Source organism: Tenrec ecaudatus, chromosome 14, assembly GCF_050624435.1.
Source record: "Tenrec ecaudatus isolate mTenEca1 chromosome 14, mTenEca1.hap1, whole genome shotgun sequence".
Taxonomy (NCBI): Eukaryota; Metazoa; Chordata; class Mammalia; order Afrosoricida; family Tenrecidae; genus Tenrec; species Tenrec ecaudatus.
In genome coordinates, this window is record NC_134543.1 from 123,112,444 (window position 1) to 123,134,107 (window position 21,664).

Consider the following 21,664-nt stretch of genomic DNA (forward strand, 5'->3'; position numbering starts at 1 on the left):
GCAACTACTTTTCCATCCTCCCTCAGAGGTACCAGTCCAAGGTTTAGCCTTACATGGTGTTCTCAAGTGATCTCATATACACCAAGAGTTCAGTGCCTTTCACTTAGGACAGTGTATAATAAAATCAGAAATAAGACAAGCATATACAGTATTACATAATTGTTAAGTAACACCATCCAAGATACAGACAATGCCATGTCCATGAAATGAAACAGAAGAGCCATGAAATAAAACACCATGAACTAGGTAGAGTCACAGAGGAGAGAGAGACAAATGCATTACTTTCAGAAAGCTCTTAAATAAATACAATAATATCAAAGATAATTAAAACAGCTCTTCAAAAGTGCTATCTTAGAATTAGGATGAGGTTTCTGGATAGTGGTCAGATATAAGGTCCACTTAATAAATAGATTTTGAACAATAACTGCTGAGAACATTTAATAGGGAAAACAACTGCTCTTGTTCATTCCATGAGTTTACAGGTCCAACAGAATTACAATAAAAATGCCTATACATTTTTTTTAAATCAAAGTGATTTGGAATCTATTTGAAAGACAAAACATAATAGTATAAAAGAGCTCAAGGATAGTAAAATTACATGCTCTTACTTTAGAGGTGACATCAAGGAAGACTACTCGTTAGAAAAGAATAGTACGTTTAGTCTGTTGAAACAAGGAAATTCCTCAATGAGACAGATTGAAACAAAAGCCCCCAAGAGGCTCAAACCTATCAAAGATAAGGGTGATCACGAAGGATCGGACAACAGTGTTGTTCTGTCATACTTAGTCACCAAGAGTCAAAGCAGCTAATAACAAAACACAACACTTTCATTTTGCTGCTTAGTGCAAGTGATATCTCAAGCAATACTGAGCTCACCCTCCTTTAATTCTGTAATTTTTAAACTTATCACAAATTTGGTAGTTACCAAACAGTTTTCAAAATTCTACTTCATATTGAATTGTTAGTTTGTTTACATTGTTTGGTTTTTTAATTATTCTCTACCAAGTAAATTCTGAACTCCTAGAAGGTGATTGCTTTGAGTGATAGTCATATTAACTAGTCGTCTTCCTTGAAGTTGTAAGGATATTATCCTTATCACTGACAGGGTTGTAGATAGACCTTTAGGAAAGATCTTGAAATGTTCTCCTTGACAATGAATGTGATATTTATTCTCTTCAATTTGTCACTCCTAGATATAGACTATTTGATTATCCGCGTCAAAATGGCCAATACAGTAGTGTATTAGCTTCAATTGTTCCATTTCATTTTGACCACTTCCAATTTTCCTAGATTTATACTTAACACAATCTACATCTCAATATCACTGGGTGTTTGCAAGCTTTTCTTTTCGCTTTGAGTTGGGCCCCATTAGCAAGTGCAGTTCCCGGAAGCCTTTCTCTCTCCATCCACATCATGAAAGTCGACCCTAATTTGAGGAAGCTGCTTTTTCCCACATGGATTTTGACTGCTGTGTGAGTCTGGGTAGATGAGAGAAACAAATCCACAGAAACTCATATGTATATAAGAGAGAGCTTTATATAGAAAATATGTGTACATTAAGAAAGCATCCCAACCCAGTCCAGTCCAAGTGCACAAGTAGGACATTAGCCCATATGTCCAAAACCGGTCTACAAAGTCCTCCTCAAACTTGCAACACACACACACACACACACACACACACACAGTAATGCCAACTGCAGGAGGAAAGCCAAATCAGTGAGCATGTAAGCATCTCAGCCCTGTCAGGGGTCTCCACACGGCTGCTCCAGCACCCAGGGCTGCATCGGGTAGGTCCATGTGGCTTCTCCTCAGGGATGTCTACCAGGAAGTGAGCCTCGCCAGCTGAAACAGGGAACTGGCTAAGGCAGCCACACACTGTTCTGACCATCAGAGAATAAGAGACCAAAGAACAAGAAAGGCAAGGCTCAGTGAGCCATTTATCCCTCCGCCCTTCAATTAATTAATCCCACATGTGTTTATCAGCCAGGTTGGCACAATACACCTTAACAATCACAACTGCTTTTCAATATGAAAGGCTCATCTGACACAATATCAGACAATGTTCTCCTTCTATTCATAAGGTTTTCACACATCAATTTTTTTATATGTGGATCACCAATCCTTTCTTGTCTATCTTAGCCTGGAAGCTCTGCTGAAATCTATTCACTATGGTGACCTTACTGGTATTTGAAAAACCAGTGACAAAATTTCCAGCATCACCAAACCGAACCAAGCCAACAAACCTCACTGGCCTCAAGTGGATTCTGACTCACAGCTACCTTATATAAGGTTTCGGAGGCTGTAAATCTTTATGGGAGCAGGCAGTCTCAGTGTCTTTCTGGGGAACAGCCAGTGGTTTTGAACTACTAACCTTGTGGTTAATAATCCAACCCTTTCCAGAGATCGTCAGCAGAGTTCCTACAATAAAAACCACTCACCTCCATGGGCATAAAGGCAATGTGCAAACTCCCACAGTAGGACAAATTGAATAACAAGTGGCAGTTTCTTTGAATTCATTACCCCTAATTTACGACAAGCAGCAATTGATAAAACAAAATATAATTCTACATTGAGAAGATTTGCTGCAAAAAGTCCTTTTTTAAAGTGTTAAAAAATAATGTTACCTTGAAGACTAAAGTGCATCTGACCCAAGTCATGATATTTTCACTCGTCTGATAGCATGACCACAATGGAAAATGAATGACAAGGAGCAAAAAGAAAAAAAATGATGCATTAGAATCATGCCATTGACCAAGAGTTTGGACTCATCCAAATGAACAAATCGGCCTTAGAAGAAATAGAACCGGAATACGCCTTAGAAGTGAGGATGGTGGGGCTTGGTCCCACATCCTTTGGACATGTCACTGGGATGGACCACTTTTTGGAGAAGGAAATTGTGCTTGGTGAAGCAGAAAGTTGGCTTAAAAGCAGAAGAGCCTCATGAGGCAGATGGACCCAGTGGTGGGACAATGGGCTCAAATCTGAGACCAGGTGTGAGGATGGCACAGTCTGTTTGCTTCGGTTGGGCACGTGATCGCTCTGAGCCGGAACCAACTGACAGTAACAGCACAGGTTATTTTTTTAAAATACCCCTTTACTTAATCATATTTAGGTCCTGTGAATCCCAAGGAATGGATGAATCCTCAAATCCCATGGCTTCCTAGCAAAATTGTTTAGAATCTTGCTAGAAGGAGGCCTGGCAGATTCTCAGAGCATAGTAGCGATGAATGACTCACTTGGTATTTTAAGCATATTTTGTATGCTTGAGTTTGTAGAATGTTGTCAAAGTCGAAGACAAGACACTGCTCATTGGGAAGTATACATACGTGGGGAACATAAGTGTGTGCATAGCTTCCAAGAACTATGAGTCAGCAAACCACTTCTTAATTTCAACTGCATGTCACTTTTACCTAAATATATGCAGGGGATATTAATACTATACTTGTGTTTACTTTAACAAGCACCAGGCCTGTGTGAAAATCAGCTTCACAGCCAAAAAAAAGTGACAAAAATGACAACTCTAAGAACACAGAAACCACTTTGCAAGTTTTGCTTGCATTTTCTGTGTAATCTCCAAATAAAAGGGGGGGGAAAAGCCGTGGGTACCAGCTATCCTCTGCCCCTCTCAAGCCCCCATGGAACACTCTGGGGAGAGAACCTTACTAAAGTGTCAACCCAAAAGTCAAACCGTCTTCTAGCCTTCACAGCTTGTCTCTAACTCTGGCTGTGGTTGAGTAACTCTCCCTCATCAACCAGAGCTCCCTATTTCTGAGCTAAATCGTGCTGTCTCAGAGCCCCCTTGCACACATTGCCCCAGTGACGATGAAGACTGGTGGAGGAGATCGCCTCCATTGGAGCAAAGCTTAAGTATGACTCCTGGATTGTACAGCAAATAACTAGCTGGTGATGAGGCTAAGGTAGGCTTACCATCTCTGTGACCCTCTGTGGCAGAAGCGGTAAACGCGCTCAACAACCAACCAGCAGGTTGGGGGTTTGAGTCCTCCCAGAAGGGCCTTGGAAGAATGGCCTGGTGATCTCCTTCTTGAAAACAAGCCATTGAAAATCTGTGCAGCACAGTCCGACCCTGACAAACATGAGGTCACGGGGAGCTAGAGCCAAAACCTCAGACACGGCCGTTGCCTTTTTCTCTCTGCTGGTTTTCAATGCTGCCATCTCTGTCCCCCCAGTTCCGCAGGCAATTCAGAGGGTATGGAGGTACTTCAGTTGGGGCCTGTAGTCTAAAATGAAGAAGATATATGGGAAGAAAGCTTGTCTACAACACACAAGAACTGACTAGTAAATGCCAGATAATACAAGAAAGCCTGTGAAAGGCATCATCTGCTTATTTGGAAATGGGAAATCTTGGAACAAGCCGTGATCCTGAAGGGGATTCAGAAGAGAGCTACTGCAGGGTGGGTGGGTGGGATCAGGAGAGGCTATAGGATGAGTGGGGAGGCCACTGAACTTAGTGCTTAAGGTGATGTTTTGGCACCAGACGCTGCTTCCCATTCCTGCTCAAATACATAGGTATTGTGGGGCCTTGAGACTGTTGCTTGGCCCCTTTAAGCTTTAGTTCCACGCCCCCCCCCCCCCCCCGGGAATGGGAGGAACGAGAGTCAGTAGAAGAGCCACTGGGGGAAGGGAGGGTGCTGACCTCACCAGGTGACACCATCAGCGAGAGTGCCTCCACAGTGACGGATTATAAAATTCCCCTGCCGTGTTTAAAGAGAAACTCATTTTTTACACAAATAGCCCTATAGTTAGTTAAATAACAAAACATATTTTTTTCTACCCAGCTAACATGTATCAACATATCAATATCGCTAAAAGTCTATGCTGGTTTACTTTTTGAGTGTTCCAATGCACTCCGGGCAGAGCTGTCATTATTGACGATTATAATAGCGCTTCAAATTAGGGTTTCGTCTGCACGCGTGGCCTGCAGGGCTGTTGTGTTTGATGCTGCTGGTAGAAATGCAGGTCATGATTCTGCCAAGTTTTCTGGCATCTTAGCCATTTGGTATTTGTGAGACTGGCCCAGTACCTTTTTGGAGAATGAAGTAAAATTAAAGGAGAAGAAGTAGGAAAAAACATAAAGCCTTCCAGTAATGTTCCAACTAATAATGTAATTCAGCGGAGAAAGATTTTACAAAATCATGTTTGCATTCATGCAACCCTAAGAAATGTTACACTGAAGTAATTTACAACTCATGTAAACAATTTACAATTTATCATATGTTATTCTACATCTCTTAGAACAGATACACATTACTAAAGATTCTATATGATTTGGTATGGGTGGAAGTTCATGGGGAAGGGGTGTGTGTGTGTGTGTGTGTGTGTGTGTGTGTGAGAGAGAGAGAGTATGAGTTACCGAAGTGGGTGACATCAATAGCATCTAACTTGTAAGATTAAAATCTACACATAATGAAAGTGAAACAACATCTAGTTGTCAGGAACAGTTCAAGTAAACGTAAGCACAACACGTAAGCACAAAACGTAAGCACAAAACAAGGACACAAAACAACTTGATCTAGAAAAATAAATTATTTGGAGGTAGACAAGAGGCAAGAACAATACCAGGAGATACTGTTTAGGATACGCAGCTAAAGTCAGGTGCCATTTCCCTATCCTGCTTGCAAAAGGCCTGGGATTCTGAATAAACCTCTCAGGTGTAAGGGAAGTTTGCAGAAGAATAATAGCTATTTGAGCATCCCCTTAGAATACAGCTTAGAGGAAATGCCATCTTTATTTCCTGACTTTTTTTCACTGACTACATTTTGGGCTCTGCACCCACAGGCTTCCGACAGCCTTCCAAAGACGAATGACTGCCAAGTTGAATGATTCAAATACCTACTTGATCTGAGGAAGAGAAGGTACCACTGATCTGTAATGATAGCAGGCTTGGAAACCACTATGGTATTCAGAACAAGCGAATCTCTACCACATCACTGAAAATAGTTGTAAATAGGGGGAATCTAAGCTAATCTTGAAGTTGGGAATGCACTAGATAAGTCACCCAATTCTAAGGCTCCGCCGGCTCTCACATCGCCCCACTTCCCAGACAAATCATAGCTTGGAATACTGGCTCCAGTGATCAGATGCTTTGTCACTCCATTGCCAGAGCCGATAAGTGGAAAATAGCTCACTCAAGACACGATCTAGCCAAGAAAGGGCAATAAATGGGCCATTTTGCTATCATCCATAATGACTCCCCAATTCCACATTTCAACATATGATCTGGCAATTACTGCTCCAGACTGAGCGGTTTAAAGCAATTTCTGCCATTCCAGGTGCAAGCACACTTGCTTAATCGGTGTTGGTAGTTTAGAAGGAGGGAATTATGCTTTCCTTTCCTATGGCCTCCCCAAATCCAGCTGCAGAATCTAGAATCCCTCACAAAACAGTGTCACACCTCAAGACGGGGACATATGTAAAGAAGCAAAATGAATGGGAACTGCGGAATCACTGTGTTCAGAAGAGGGGGGTGTAGTGAGTCACAAAGACTTAGGCTCCATGTTTCTGGAGGACACCTTTGACCGTAGCACACCAGATTGTCAGGTTGGCTTCAGTTCCCAGCAAGTGCGGTGCCTTAGCCTTCGGGGTGAGACCTGTCACACTTTTTCTTCTCGCACGCCACGGGGTGAGAAGGATGTCAGAAAACTACAATAACACGAAAGTCAATTTTTATAATCACGTCTTTGCCGAATGGCCCACTTTCCCCCCTAGTGCTTGGGATACTTCCTATTAAGGAGAGGCAGCAAATAGACACATTCATTTCAGCAACCGATACATCTTCAGGCAATCTCTGTGCAAGAAGAAGGTCTCACCGACCAGCTTGCGGCTCCCCAGTAACCGCTATCATAAGTTCTTCCAGGTCATCTTCAAGGAGAATATTAGGAAAAATACATCTCTTTTTGACCATGCAGTGCACTATCGAATATAGAGTAGACAGCCGGATTGCAATCCTAATGAAAACAATTTTTCCCCCTTTTATGAAGTCACAGCCAGACCAACCTGACTGATGTCTTCGGCCAGAGTGAGTGCAGTCTCTCATCAGATGTCACTTGGACGTTTGTGGCCCTTTCCTGCCTGTCTTACAGTGCATCAGTCTCTCGTGATTCAGGTTATGCTTCACAACAACACTAGGGCTGCCAAAACACAGTTTGAATGCCTGAGTCCATGCCCTGAAAGCGGCAGTAGCACCTCCAGGTAAAGGGATGACAGCAAACAGGGGCAATGGACGGGCCTTCCTTATCTGTTCCACCAAACGCTATCCCTGTCTCATGCCAAGCCCCCCTTCCACAGAACAAGCTCACGTCTGCCATCTTGAACTCTGGATCCGTTCGCGTTTTCATGTAGATGCCCCATCCCTTATTTCTGTGTAGACAGCCTGGGGAGGCTGCCCTGGTGATTGAAGTTGAGTTACTAACCGAACAGTCAGTGGTTTTAACTGCCTGCAGAAGAAAGATGGGGTGATCTGCTTCTGTAGAGAATTGCAGGCTCAGAAATCGTATGGTACCCTTCAACTCTGCCCTATGGTATTGCCAGGCTATACAGTAATGGGTTGGGTTTTTATTTTTGCTTAGCGATATTGTACTCTTTTTATAAAAGTCACCTCCCTCGTGAAGTCTTTCCTGATAACTCTAAGACCCAGAAAGTTATTTTGCGACAACAAAGCCCTTATTAATCGCTTCTACCAATACTCAGCACCTAGGATTTAAAAGATTGGCAAGTTCCATCAGATCCTACGGTGGGTTTTGTCCCCGTTCCTAAACCCTAGTATAGAAGGGGTATCTCTAAGTCACCACTGAACGGGTTAAGTGAACGTGTACTGTTTCCTCTATCCCCAGTCATTCTATCAAAGATGCTTGTCCCTGAAGTGAGGAGCCAGGATGGCATCCAGGCTCAAAGCGCCTCTTCTAGAGGGCAGCAAAATGCCTGCCAATGCCTCATCACATATTGTCTTCTCTCATCTCTGGGTTGTCTGTACTTGAAGCCCCACAGGGGCAGAGATGTGGCTCTGTAACAGTATTCAACAGAGTTCTAGGACAGTAAAGTGCTCAACTAGCAGAAGAAACCAGAGGAGAATCCGTCTCCTCTCTTGGTAGATAAATCACACATGTGCTCAAGATGAACTTCCCCAAATGTGTGTCTGACTAGGCGATCACTGGCAGAAGGCGAGTGGCTCTGCTTGGCAGCCCTTTGCATGACCTGCTAGGTCTCCCAGGCACAGGTGCATGCTGCAGGTGCCCACTTGCTGCAGCCTCCCATAGACGCCATTATTTCTGCAAACATCTTCCCATGTCACCTTGGTCCTTCTTTTTCTTCGCCTCTGCCAGAATATGTTTTGGCAGCTAATGACCATCACTGTGTTTTGATCTCATATTCCCACCTGAACAGGTATCGGCTACAGACAGCATATTTAGGTCCCATAACGAACAGCCCCTTGCCAAGCAGAGAGAGAGCGTTCAACCATATTTGGGCAAATTGAAATGTTGAGGACTCATAGGTATGGAGGAATTAAACACGTGTGTGTGTTAATGTAACAGCTAACACCATCGTTGCCTTTAGAAAGGAAAGCATTGTGGGAAGTGAATTCTTGGGCTACTGTAGAAGAAAACACATACAAGCTCCAGAGCAAGGTCTCAAAGACAAACAGTGCAGCAGGGAGATGGGGCAGTGGAAGAAATGAACTTCTCTGCGTAGGAAAGTGGGAGTAATTTAAATTAGTCCTTTTCATTCCTGAGAAGAAACAGGAAGTCCGGGGGGAGAGGCCCCATCAATAGCGGCCAGAGTCTGGAGCATAAATTGATTGGGATGAACTTTCAAGCACCTGAGAGGCCAATACAAATCTTAATGGATTCCCTCCTTCTCCTCCCATATCTGTTGTTCACCTTGTATTAGAGTGTAAAGTCTGAGCGGGGTGGTTTAGAGAAGGGTATGGTTGACAGTGAAGCCCCATATCCATCTACAGAGCCCCCGCATAGATTAGGAGTTCATTGAACTCCTTCTCACCGTGAACTAGAGATGTGGACAGTCTTGGCCTCAGGCAGAATGCATTGAAGAGCGACTGCCTCCACTGCCTCCAGCCAATCCAGGGAGGGATGATCTCTTTTCGGGTCTTTCTTGGGCATGTCGTTGATGAAGATCACCTTACTGGGCCCTCATGTCATGCATCATGTCTCATCAGTCCTTCCCTGTCTCGGCTGGAAGGCCCCTGGATCTGTCCCGTCATGGCTCCATTTCCATTTCTGCAATCCTGCCTGACACTCTGATGCATCATCTGTGGTCACGCCACCCTGAACACTCCCCATCTCATTGGTTACTGATGTATTGATCTGCTGCCAATCAGGCTTGTGTGACAGTCTCCTTTGCCACCAACCCCCCCCCCAATGGTGTCCTTTTTAAAGCTTTGAATCTCAGACACCATGATGAGCTCTTGTAAATGGTCTCCTTCATCTGGATGATGCAACTCTTTCTTTGTCCAGTTTAGGACTTAATAAAGAGTCTCCTTAAATTATATTTTGAGATTTTGGGGTCCCTAAAAGAGCCTCACACTCCAAGACGTTGGGTAATTATTGGTAGAAGTCAGTGAGGATGGCTGCTTTCTTGGAAGTCACATAGGACTTTCAACTCCCAAACCCACTCGCAACGGCCCTGTCAATAGGGTGGAATGGCCCCTGTGGGTTTTCAAGACAGTAATTCTTTATAGGAGTAGAGAGCCTCGTCTTTCCCATGGGATGGCAGGTGTTTGTGAACTGTTGATCTCATGGTTCGCAGCCCCAGGCCTCGTAACCTCACTGCTCTCCAGCCTACAGACACAATAAAGACACTGATGGGAAAAGCCATGGGCCACCTGCTGTCCCTTCCCTCAATGTCCAGAACTGAGGAAGGGGAGGCAGCTCACCACAAGTGAGGTGAGTTCAAGCTAACCTCAGTCAGCTCTCAAAGAGCCAGACAATGAAGCTGAAGGAAGGACCGTAAAGCCTCCTGGCTGCACTCAGTACACATGCCCTCTCAGGGGAGAGGGCAGGTGACTTGGCCGAGGTCACTCAGCATTTTGTGGCAAAGCCAGGAAGGCTTTCCTCACACGGTTCATCTTCTACTTCATGCAGTGCCTGTGCCCTCAGATTGACCGTGGGAACTTAGAAAGGGGCTCTGCCCAAGTCTGCGGCCCGTGCTGGCCGTGTGATGAGAGCAACGATGTAGGTCCCTGAAGATGCCACCAAGGCCTGTTGTTGATAAAAGCTGTGCTCACATCTGTGCTGGTCGGCCATTCAGGAGGGCCATCTGTCAGGTAGGTGAGGTCCCAGGAATGGGCAGAATCAAGGATGCTGCTCTCTGCCTCCAGGCCTCAATTACTAAGTGCCTTTTCACCTTGTGTCTGAAGAGCCAGGAAAAGCGACTTCTGCCTGCTCGCCTTTCTTTCACAGGGGCCATGACTGCACACAAATGATTTACTTTCAGCTCACCCAGGATCCAGCCAGGGAGAAGCAGCACAAAGACAATCCCTCTCTGAGAGAGTGTCTTTCTTATCCCTGTCTTTCCTTCCCAGGTAACAGGAAGCCTTCTTCCAAGGCACAGTGGAGTCTAAAATTCATTTAGCTATCTACTTGTCCATTGGGTTTACTCCCTGCCAGGGCCACTGCCCTGCAGGTAAAGATAGGCACAATGATGCCAAATTTGGAACTGAAACCAGAGGATGCTGCAGGTCAAGGGCGCCCCAGGATTACCCATTAGCTCACAGTCACCAGGTATCAGCAATGGCTATCCCCAAAGAGTGAGAGAATCAGAGAGGTGGAAGGCAGCTGGTCTCCTCTGGGGCCTGGGGAGGACTTTGGAGAGGAACTGCCTGGCCTGAGTTGATTACAACAACAACCTCAGCAGAGAGGGCTGGAATGAGAAGACTATGCAAATGCAGCAGCCTGCTTTTGTCTCTTCTAACCACAGCTCTAAGTATTTGACAACAACATCAAAACAGCACAGTCCTTTATCCCTGCTATTGTATGGAAGGATGGCCTCAAGAAAGCCAGGTTAAGGAAACTTCACCGAGGTCAGCCAGCAGATCAGGAAGTCCTGGAACGGATTCTGTCTCTGCTCTCCTCCAAATACCATCCTCCAAGGTCTTTCTTTTGCTGTTTAAATATGAAACGGTGGGAGCAAATGAAAAACACCCCAGGTTCTCTCTAACACAAATGTAAACGAAGGTTCACAAGCCATTTCCATTTTGCACTTAATGGAAATAAGTTTTTAGGCATTTCCTTTCTGTCCTTTTTGTTTCTTTTGGGGGGAGAGAGGGGTTTGAATTATTGCTACAGGAAAGCTTTGAAAGGAGAGGAGAGGGAGCATTTTTGTACCAGAAAAGCTGCCCCAGGAGTAATGAGCTTTCTGCATCCAACAGCAGATCCAGAACTGACCTTTGTCCCCTTAGCTGGTTAATGACCTATTGCCAAGCAGGTCTGGACTTGGAAGAGAACAGAAAGTCTATGCTTGCTGACTTTCAAAGGGCTGAGAAGTTCTAATGACCCCTGGAAACCAACTCAGGACTGTCCTCTGATTGTTCTGTGTATGTGATGCGAATAATAATGTGCTGCTCGGGTGGCCATTAAAACTACCACAGAGCGGGTGACATTAAAGAAATGGAATGTCTTGTCTCTCTCATTTGGAGGCTTGATTCTGAACTCAGGGTGTTGGTAATCACACTGTGCTTTCAGCATGCTATTCTCTCTCTCTCTCTCTCTCTCCCCCTCTCTCTCTCTCTCTCTCTCTCTCTCTCTCTCTCTCTCTGTCTGTCTGTCTGTCTCTCTCCTCTAGGGGGAAGATCTTTTTCTCTTCCACTTTCTGTTAGCTCTGGGCATTTCTGGACATGCTTGGCTTAGAGACCCATCTTCCTGGGGTCATCTTCCAGCTTCTGTACTTCAGTGCCTGTTCTCCTGGTTCATGAGAACAGCGCTCAGGTAACGGCGACACAGACAGTTAGACTCCACCCAGAGACACCTGGGAGGATAAGCCTGGCAATGTGCATCTGAAAGGCCAAATCCTTGGAACCACTATGAAGCACAGTTCAACTTGACTTCAACTCACATGAAGACCTGTAGGACCTAACTGAGAACCTCATTGAAGACACTATTTTCAAACCAGGCCTCATGCACAGGCACCAGGAATTAGGGTCTCAACATATCTTTTTGAGGGACACAATCCAACCTAAAGGTCTTTATGCCCATGTCAGGGAACCCTGGTGACAGAGCAGGCTACTTGATGGGCTGCTAAGCATAAGACCAGCAGTTTGAAACCACCAGCCGCTCTGCTGGAGAAAAGGAGGTTTCTACTCCTGGGAAGAATTCCGGTCTTGGAACTCCACAGAGGCAATTCTGCTCTATCCTAGATGGGCATTATTGGTGAGAACTAACTTCATGGCAGTGAGTCTGGCTTCAGAGTTTTACTCTAATGTCACCTACTTTATGAAGTTTTGCCTAAACAGCTCTTCCCCCATGCTGTGTACTCCTTCTCAAACATGTTACTATTTTCTCCTTGACATTTATAACTATCTAATATACACCATATATAGCATATTAGATCGTGATAATAGATGATATGTATGCAGATAATAAGGAGCCCCCGGTGGTGCAGTGGGTTACTGGCTGGTCTGTTAAATACCAGGTTAGCAGTTTGAAACCACCAGCCACTCCAAGGGAGAAAGATGAGGCTTTCTACTCTTGCAAAGACTTATAACCTTGGAAATCTGCAGATGTCCAACTCTGTCCTATAGAATTGACTCCATGGCAGTGGATTCTTTTAAACCTGTTCTATAACCCACACCAGACTCACTGTCATAGAGTAAATGCCGACTCATTGTGACCCTCTAGGTCAGGGTAGAACTGTGGTTTCCTGAGACTGTAACTCTGTACAGGAGTAGAAAGCCAACCCTATCCTTCTCCATGGAGCTGCTGGTGGTTTTGAACTGCTGACCTTGCAGTTAGCAGCCCAACCCATAACCTCTGTGACACCAGGGCTTTATGTTATATAAGAGAGGCTTCAAAGAGTTCAATAAAAACCAGAATTAAAATATAATGGAATCCTTCCATGAAATTCTTGAAGCCGTTTCATAGTATACTTAGGTATTGCTGTCTAACATGGGGTATATTCTGATGATTGTCTTTTTCTCCAGTAGAATTTATGCTTTAGGATGATAGCATTTTTTCTCTATTTTATTAACTGTTTTAGGACCTAGAACAATGTCTGTCACCAAAGATTAATCAAGTCAAATGTATTACATAATGGAACATAGAAGTTGAAAAGGATAAGCAGCCAGATACTTACAAAGGTTATACTAAAGCATGAAAATGTATTACGGATATGTTAAAAAGTATAAACCACAATACTTGGCTAAAGTGTGCTTGGTTTTCATCACTCTACAGAGGTCTTGGGCAGCAGATGCACCCAACACAATGTCTTCATCTCTTGAAGGCTACTTCCATGAGCATTGATTGTGGTCCAAGCAAGATGAAAATCCTTGACAACTTCCATCTCTTCTCCATTGATCACGATGTTATCTATTAATCCAGTTGTAAGGCTTTTGGTTTTCTTTACATTGAGTCACACTGAAGGATGTAGTCCTGGATCTTCATCAGCAAGTGCTTCAAGTCTTCCTCATGTACAGTAAGCAAGATGTGACTGCACATTACAGGACACGGAATAAGGAAGACTGAAGGAGCATCCATACATTTGAGTTATAGAACTAGCAAAAAATATTGAAAGTATCATGGACTATCTAAAGAAAGACAAATGTATCTGGTAAGACATACAGCCAGAATGTTTCTTAGAGGCAAGAATAATGAGATTTTGTCTCACATCTTTTGGACATGTCAGAAGAGACCAATCCCTGGAGGACATCCTGCTTGATAAAGTAGAGCGGAAGAGAATAAGAGGCAGACCCTAAATGAGATGGATTGACATAAATGCTGCCATACCCAGCAGAAAACTCTGAGAACAATCGTGAGGCTGGTGCGCAACCAGGCAGTGTGTTGCTCTGTTGTACATAAGATTGCTGTGAGTCAGAACAGACATGAAGGCACTTCGCAACAACAACCAGAATAACTCCTTTAAAGGGATTAAGATGGAAGAAAACATTCTTGGGTGTTTAAAAGACAGTATAAGGGAGAGAAACACACACACACGCACACACAAAGTAGACGTAATATAATCTACAAGGTAGAAAATAAATAGTATTGTAGGTTTGCAGTAGCTTCCTCTCTTTATTGTTTTCTGCAAACTACACAAGAGGGCTCCAAAAAAGTTTGTAGGAAAATACTATTATCTTTTTAGTCCATTTTCCCATGAAGTTTTTGAAGCCCCCTCTTACATTGTTGAAGAGCCTAGCTTCGTAGAGTACTTATGCACTGGGCTGCTAACCACAAGGTCAGCAGTTAGAAACCACCAGCAGCTTCGTGGAGACAGAAGACGTGCTTCTGCTCCTGTAAAGCGTTTCAGTCTTGGAAACCCACAGACAGTTCTATCCTCTCCTATGATGTTGTTATGAGTCCGATTCAACTCAACAGCAGTGTCTGGTTCTTGTCTATTTCCTATGGAAAATGGGATACTACATCTCCTTTATGGGAGCGATGAGGAGATTAGATGGAACAATCTTCCACACGGCCAATAGCTTGCATGGAGTAGGTCTGAGTACATCCTGCTTACTCCTTCTTTAAAAAACCAAAATTTTAAGCATGTTCATTTGGGCGCCCTATATATTACAGGAACACAGATAGCTTTGTGGAGACTGTATTTTCTAGCTGTTTTTTTCTTTTTCTCCAAAAGTAATATTTTCTATTATAATGAAATAATGCACACTCACGTTGAAAAATCCAAACCATATTGAAGTGAGTTTGTAAGTGAAATTATAACTAATACCCTCTCCAGTAGAAGCTAATGGCTGTTAACCGTCTGGTGTGTAGCCTTCAGGCGTTTTCTCTATTTTTATCTAAACGCATAATTTGTTTTTCATATAAAAGTAAAGTGATTCATAATGGGCATCTCTCTATACCAATATGTATCGATCCGGTCTATTCGTTTTATATTTGCATTTCATTGTATTGGGAATGGGAATAGAAAAAGAAGAGGGGGGAAAAATCCTGCCACCCAGACTGAGGATTTTCCCCCAGAACATCTCAGTCTTTAATGTACACCCATATCTCAGAGGTTGCAGGTTCTGTTCCAGCCAGCCACCATAAAGTAAAATAGCAAGTTGCAAAAGTGTTTTGGTTTCTCTGCGCATATAAAAGTTATGTTTACCTTTATACATGTCCTTTGCACCCTACTGCTTTCCACTATTTCAGTGGTTCTCAACCTGTGGGTCATGACCCCCTTGGGGGGTTCGAACAACTCTTTCACAGGGGTCACCTAAGACCATCAGAAAACATATTTTTGATGTTCTTAGGAACCAAGACACCACTCCTCTGTCTCGAGGTGGGTCCACCCACATGCAGATATGCCCACATATGAGTACCTGGCATGAAGACTGTTACCCATGTTATACCATTTTTCAAAACAAAATTTCATTTACTTGTAATTAGAAATAAATATTTCACAATATATAATTACATATTGTTTTTGTGATTAATCACTATACTTTCATTATGTTCAATTTGTAACAATGAGTATACATCCTGCATATCAGATAGTTACATTATGATTCATAACAGTAGCAAAATTATAATTATGAAGTAGCAACAAAAATAATTTTATGGTTAAGGTCACCACAACATGAGGATCTGTTTTAAAGGGTTGAGGCATAAGGAAGGTTGAGAACCACTGCTCTATTTCCTTTTACTTTCCTCTTGTCCCACTATTATGTGTGACCTTCATTCAGTTCCCAGTAATTCTTCTGGGCTACATTGCACTTGAGCAAGCCCCAATAGGCATTCACACCCTCCTCCCCATCAATTTTAGATCACTTGTTGTTCCGTGGTCCCTGGGTTTGCTGGCATCCCCTTTCATTCCCCCCCACCTCCCCTCTCCCTGTCCCCCTGGGAACCTTGGGTCCCATCGTTTTCTCCTAGGAATTGTTTATCCTGTCTATCTTATCTAGATAGATATGAACAATAACAACAAAAAAGAAAAGCTTATAAATAGGTCCAGGACTGTCTGTTGACCTTTAGGAGTGTTTTCTGGTCGAGTCTCATGGGATGCCACATTCTGCCACTGACGTCTATCTTTGGGGTTCCCTCAGGAACTTCATTGCTCACCTTGCTGCTCTCTTGCACCCCCTTCATGTTTGGCCCCAGCGTGGTGGAGTCAGATCCCACACAAATTCCCACACTGTGTCTCCAGTGTTGTCCCCCATTAATAGAGGTATAAATACAGGCATGGACATATATAAATGTATTTATATATAACAATAGGAACATAGTTCTATGTACATATATGTTAAATAATAAAGTAGTAGATGGACATTAGACCTCTACTCAAGTACTCCCTCAATGCAAGAACACTTTGTTCTAAGAACCTGGCATTCTGTGATGCTCATCTACCCAACATGATCACTGAAGACAAAATGGGTTCATAAGCAAATGTGGTAAAGAAAGCTGTTGGTGGCCGGCTATCGAAAGATATCGGGTCTGGCCTTGAAGGCTTGAATATAAATAAGTGGTCATCTAGCTGGGAAGCAACAAAGCCCACATGGAAGGATACCAGACTGTGTGATCATGAGATGTCGATGGGATCAGCTATCAGGCATCAGAACTAACAATCATATGAATATGAAGTAGGGGGGTAGGGGTGGGAGTGCAGAGTGGAGACCAAAAGCCCATCTGTAGACAATTGGACATCCCTTCACAGAAGGGTCACCAGGAAGGGACAAGCCAGCCAGGATGCAGTATAGCACCAACAGAACATACAACATTCCTCTAGTTAATGTTGCCCTCCTCGCCACGCATTATCATGACCCCAATTCTTACATATCCGGCTAAATCCAAGGATGTGCACGGGTACAGATAAGAGCTCTTGACACAGGGAATCCAGGACAGTAAACCCCTCAGAAATAATAATGGGAGCAGTGATACCATGAGAGTATGGAGAAGGTGGGGGGAGAAAAATGGAACTGATCACACAGATCAACATATAACTGCCTCCCCCTCCCCAGGGGGGCGGCAACAACAGAAACATTGGTTAAGGAAGACAGTTGTCAGTGTAAAACATGAAAATAAAGATACTTTATAAATTATCAAAGGTTCAGGAGGGTGGGCAGGGGGAGGGAGGGGAAGAATGAGGAGCTGATACCAAGGGCTCAAGTAGAAAGAAAATGTTTTGAAAAGGAGGATGGCAACCTTTGTACAAATGTGCTTGACACAATGGATACATGGATTGTTATAAGAGCTATAAGAGCCCCAATAAAATGATTTTTTAAGTGATGTTTACACTCAACTGTAGTGTATGCCCCAGTCTTTAGACTTTGCACTGTTAACCACAAGATCAGCTGTTCTACCCCAAGGTCAGCAGTTTAAAGCAGTTCCGGGGGACAGAGAAAGTACCGTCTACTCCCATATGAACAGTCTCAGAAACTCACAGGAGCAGCTCCACCCTGTCTACAGAGTCGCTAAGAGGAATCAACTCAATGGCAGTGAGTTTGGTTTGGGTTTAGTAGTCTATTAGGTGGGCAATAGCATGAAGAAAAATGTTTGAAATACTGAGCTATTTACCAAAATGCAACACACGAATCTTAAATTTGCAGAAGATGAAATATCTGTGAAACGTAATAAGGGAAAACACAGTAAAACAAGTGTTCCCTGTACTGACATACGTGGTGACTGTCTAAGAGACTGGGACTCTGCATTGCAAACCTCCTCTGGTGTGCTGGCTCTTCCCTGTTAGGCTCTGCCAGCAGAGGGCGCTGGAGGGAGACCTAGAGATTGGAGGAGGAACTTCCCGTTTGTGTCTTGCCCAAGTTCACGCCTGCGCATGACACCCCAGCTGCACTTCTACACATTGGCAGCACAAGTACTTCTTGTAGCAGCTGAGTCAGTTTATTTGTTTTTCCCTTCTTAACACTTGCATAACCAGCTGCTTTGCCTTCTCTCTTGGAGATGCCAACACCATCTGGCTACCAACTCTTCAGAGGCTTTGAGTCTCAGGCCCACAAGGGAGTCCTCCTTTGAGCCAGACAGCAGTGCTCCCTCTTCTGAGATTTAAGTTTCGGCTCTTTGTTACTTCTTCTCCAAATGTCTAGGATATCATAGGACCAGCCCTATCAATATCCGCCAGGACACTTAAAAACACCAGCCCTAGGAGTGATCTCTGGTGTAACTGCTTGACTGTTAACTGAAAGAATGCGAGTTCAACGCCACACTGAAATATGTGGGAAGAAAGATTCATTGCCCTCCTTCCATCAAACCAGCCAATGGAAACTCGACCGAGCTCAATTCTACTCTGACGCACAAGGGACCACCAAGAGCCAAGTCCAGTATCCACTGGCCCTGGGTGATCTCTGCTTCCTGTTGCTACTTCCTCTGTGATCACGGAGTCTTCTCATTTTGCCTTTCTAGCTACTTCACTAACAATTTTATACATTTATATCAAAGTCTTTTTTGGTCAAATAATTGGTGGGTTTCGGTCTTCTCACTTGCCTCTGATTGATGGTACGTGGCATTTCCTGAAGCTAGGTGACAATGGGCCCTTTCCTGAAGGACACGTAAAAGGTCCAGCTCCCTTCTGAACACCCTTTGGGAAAGACTGCTATGATCATTGCTATTAAGTAAAAGCATTTTATGATCTTCAAGATAGACTCAAATAGGCATGGGAACCTTCCTGTAGAAGTAAGGAAAAGTAGAAAAAGGGCTGTAATGTGCTACTGATTTTAATAAGCAACCATCATTTTTCAGCAGTGAGGTCCGCCATTAGTGAGTAGACTTTGAAGAATCACCAAAATGCATATTGAAAGCTAACCCTAAGGGTTTTTGTTTGAGCCAAGATTTGTAGATCTTGAACATTTACTCTTCATTTAAGTTCATTTTATCATTTCTTAAGGTCTTTTCGTTCCTTTTACTTAATCATTTATCACACTTCCTTTCTCTCAGGTCTGTGAATTGGGACACCTTTTCTCTAAAATATAGTGCTCAACCCAACACACCATGAATATTCCCTCTTCACTGTACAAAGCTAATTAAATTCTCTTTCCTACAATAGTATGGATTCTTCCTGCCAACTTTTCCCTTAAAATATCCTCCACACTCATCTTTGCCTATTCATTTCAGCTGTCACATTTTTTTAACGTAATTTAGGTTCTTCTTCATCTGCCTAACCGGTTAGAAAAGACTTTCAACCATTCTCCTACCCTCTAACTTCTTGGCATTGCCTGAAACATTTCCTCACTCCAACTATTCAACTGGTCAACTCTCCCAAAGCTTCCCAAAGCTGAGTCTAACTTCCTTAGTCTGATGTTCAAGTCTCCCTCACTTAGACCTTGGCAGTTTGATCACCAGCAACTCATTTTCCTGAACCCACTGCTCCAAGCAAACTGAAAAGCAAAAACTCATTGCTGGTAAGTTGATATCAACTCCTAACCACCCTATAGGACGTGTCTTACCCCATGGGATTTCCAAACCTGTAAATCTCCACAGATGTCGAGTGCCACGTCTTTCGAAGAACCAACCTCGGGTGGCATCTGAGCACTTAAACACTGCAGCATCATGGCTTCTCCATTTAACCAGGTAACGTACCGTTCCCAACTTGCCTTATAGTTGGGATGACAAACTCTTATTTAGTTCACTGTCCTCATCCATAATGGCCTTCCTGTTCTCGTTCTCGGTCATAGATGTCCAGTGCTGGGATCACATAAATACTACTAATGGATGGCTCAAGCAAATAAAAATGTATCGTATCAAAATAGGAGGCTAGAAGTCTGAGTTCAGCCGGCTCTGCAGGAAAGGCTTTCTTTCTTTGTCAGCTGGGGGGAAAGGTCCCTTGTCTTTTCTGGCTTCTACTGCTGAGTAATCTTCATAGGGCTTAGCATCTCTACCTCCATCTCTGCTTCAGTGAATTGTTGTTTAGTCCCTTTTATGTTTCAAAAGGAATTGATTCAAAACATAGTCTATATTGATGCTGTCCATTAACATAACAAAGGCAATCCATTCGTGAATGGTATTATAATCACAAACAGAGGCCGTGGTTTACAATGCATATATTCTGGAGACATCATTCAAGTCATAACACCCGCTATCCAAATATTATCACATCCTTAACATCTAAACTCTTGGCTTTCCCTAAGCCATCTTTCCCTAGCACTCACGTGCACTGGTCTCTTTCTTCCGTGGACTCTTACAGACCTTAACATTTTCACTCCTAACAGATACTAACTACCATCAGATTGAAGTTGTGACGTGATGATGTCTTGCTTTAATCCATAGTCAGTATTCATGGAAGCACCAGTCAAGAAATCATATGACATATTGCATTGGGAAAATTTACTGTCTAAGAGCAAGGAGGTCACTTTGAGGACTAACGTGGATCTGACCCAAGCCATGGTATTTTCAATCACTTCATATGAGTGTGAAACTTGGACATCGAATCAGGAAGACTGCAGAAGAATGGATGCACTTGAATGATGGTGCTGGAGAAGAATATTAAAAGGACCCTGCACTGCCCAAAGAACAAACAAATCTGTCTTGAAAGAAGTATAGCGAGGTGTTCCTTAGAAAAGAGAACAGTGAGACTTTGTCCCCTACTTTGGACAGGTTATCAGGAGACGCCAGTCTCTGGAAAAGGACACTATGTTTAGCGAAGTAGAAAGTTGTTAAAAAAGAAGACCGTCAAGTAGATGGATTGATGCTGTGGCTATAACAATGGGCTCAAATATAACAATCATTGTGAATATGGAGGATTGGTGAGCGTGTTTCATTCTGTAGTACACAGATTGAGATGCTGAATCAAACCAACTAGACATCACGCAACAACGACCATTTATGGGGCTCCTACTGCATGACCAGGGCTAAGCCGATACTTTATTATCACTATAGCTGCTCATTCTCGTTTTGATTTAAAAAAATGTATGCTTACACCGGTTATCTCCCCAAGTTCATTTAGCTTATTAAGAAAGAGTGAAACGTTGAAGTTCCCTTCTTCAACTCTGTAGTGCTGCTGTTTGTTGCCCTTCCCCTTGGAAGACTTTGGTGTATCCCAGGTTCTGACACCATCAGTCAAAGCTCACATCTTTAGACTTTATATTCTCATGCCAAGGCCCCTTCCATCACCGACATCCTGGCAGCCAGTCCACACTGGGTCATGAGTCACATTATGCTGCTCTGGATGAGAGAGACTGTCTCAGGCAATCCAGACTGGTGTTTGTACATGACCTTTAAATCTCAGGAAAAGGGCGATGTGTTGGTGTTGGAGCACTGAAGCTATTGCTCTTTGCAGGATGCTTGGGGGCATCTTGTCATATTGAATCAAGCATTAATCTTTATTTAGAAACTCCAAGACTTTTACAGGAAGGGTTTGTTAGGAAAGGGTTTAAAATTGTCAACCTGCCATACAATCACAAATGAACAAAGACTATGGGGAGTTCGAGGAATATGCCTTTTTGGTTTATGGGCCCTAGGGAGAATACGAGGGAGTACTCCACCCCCCAAAAAACAAACAAATAATAAAAGAAAAAGAAAAAACAGCTCCTCTA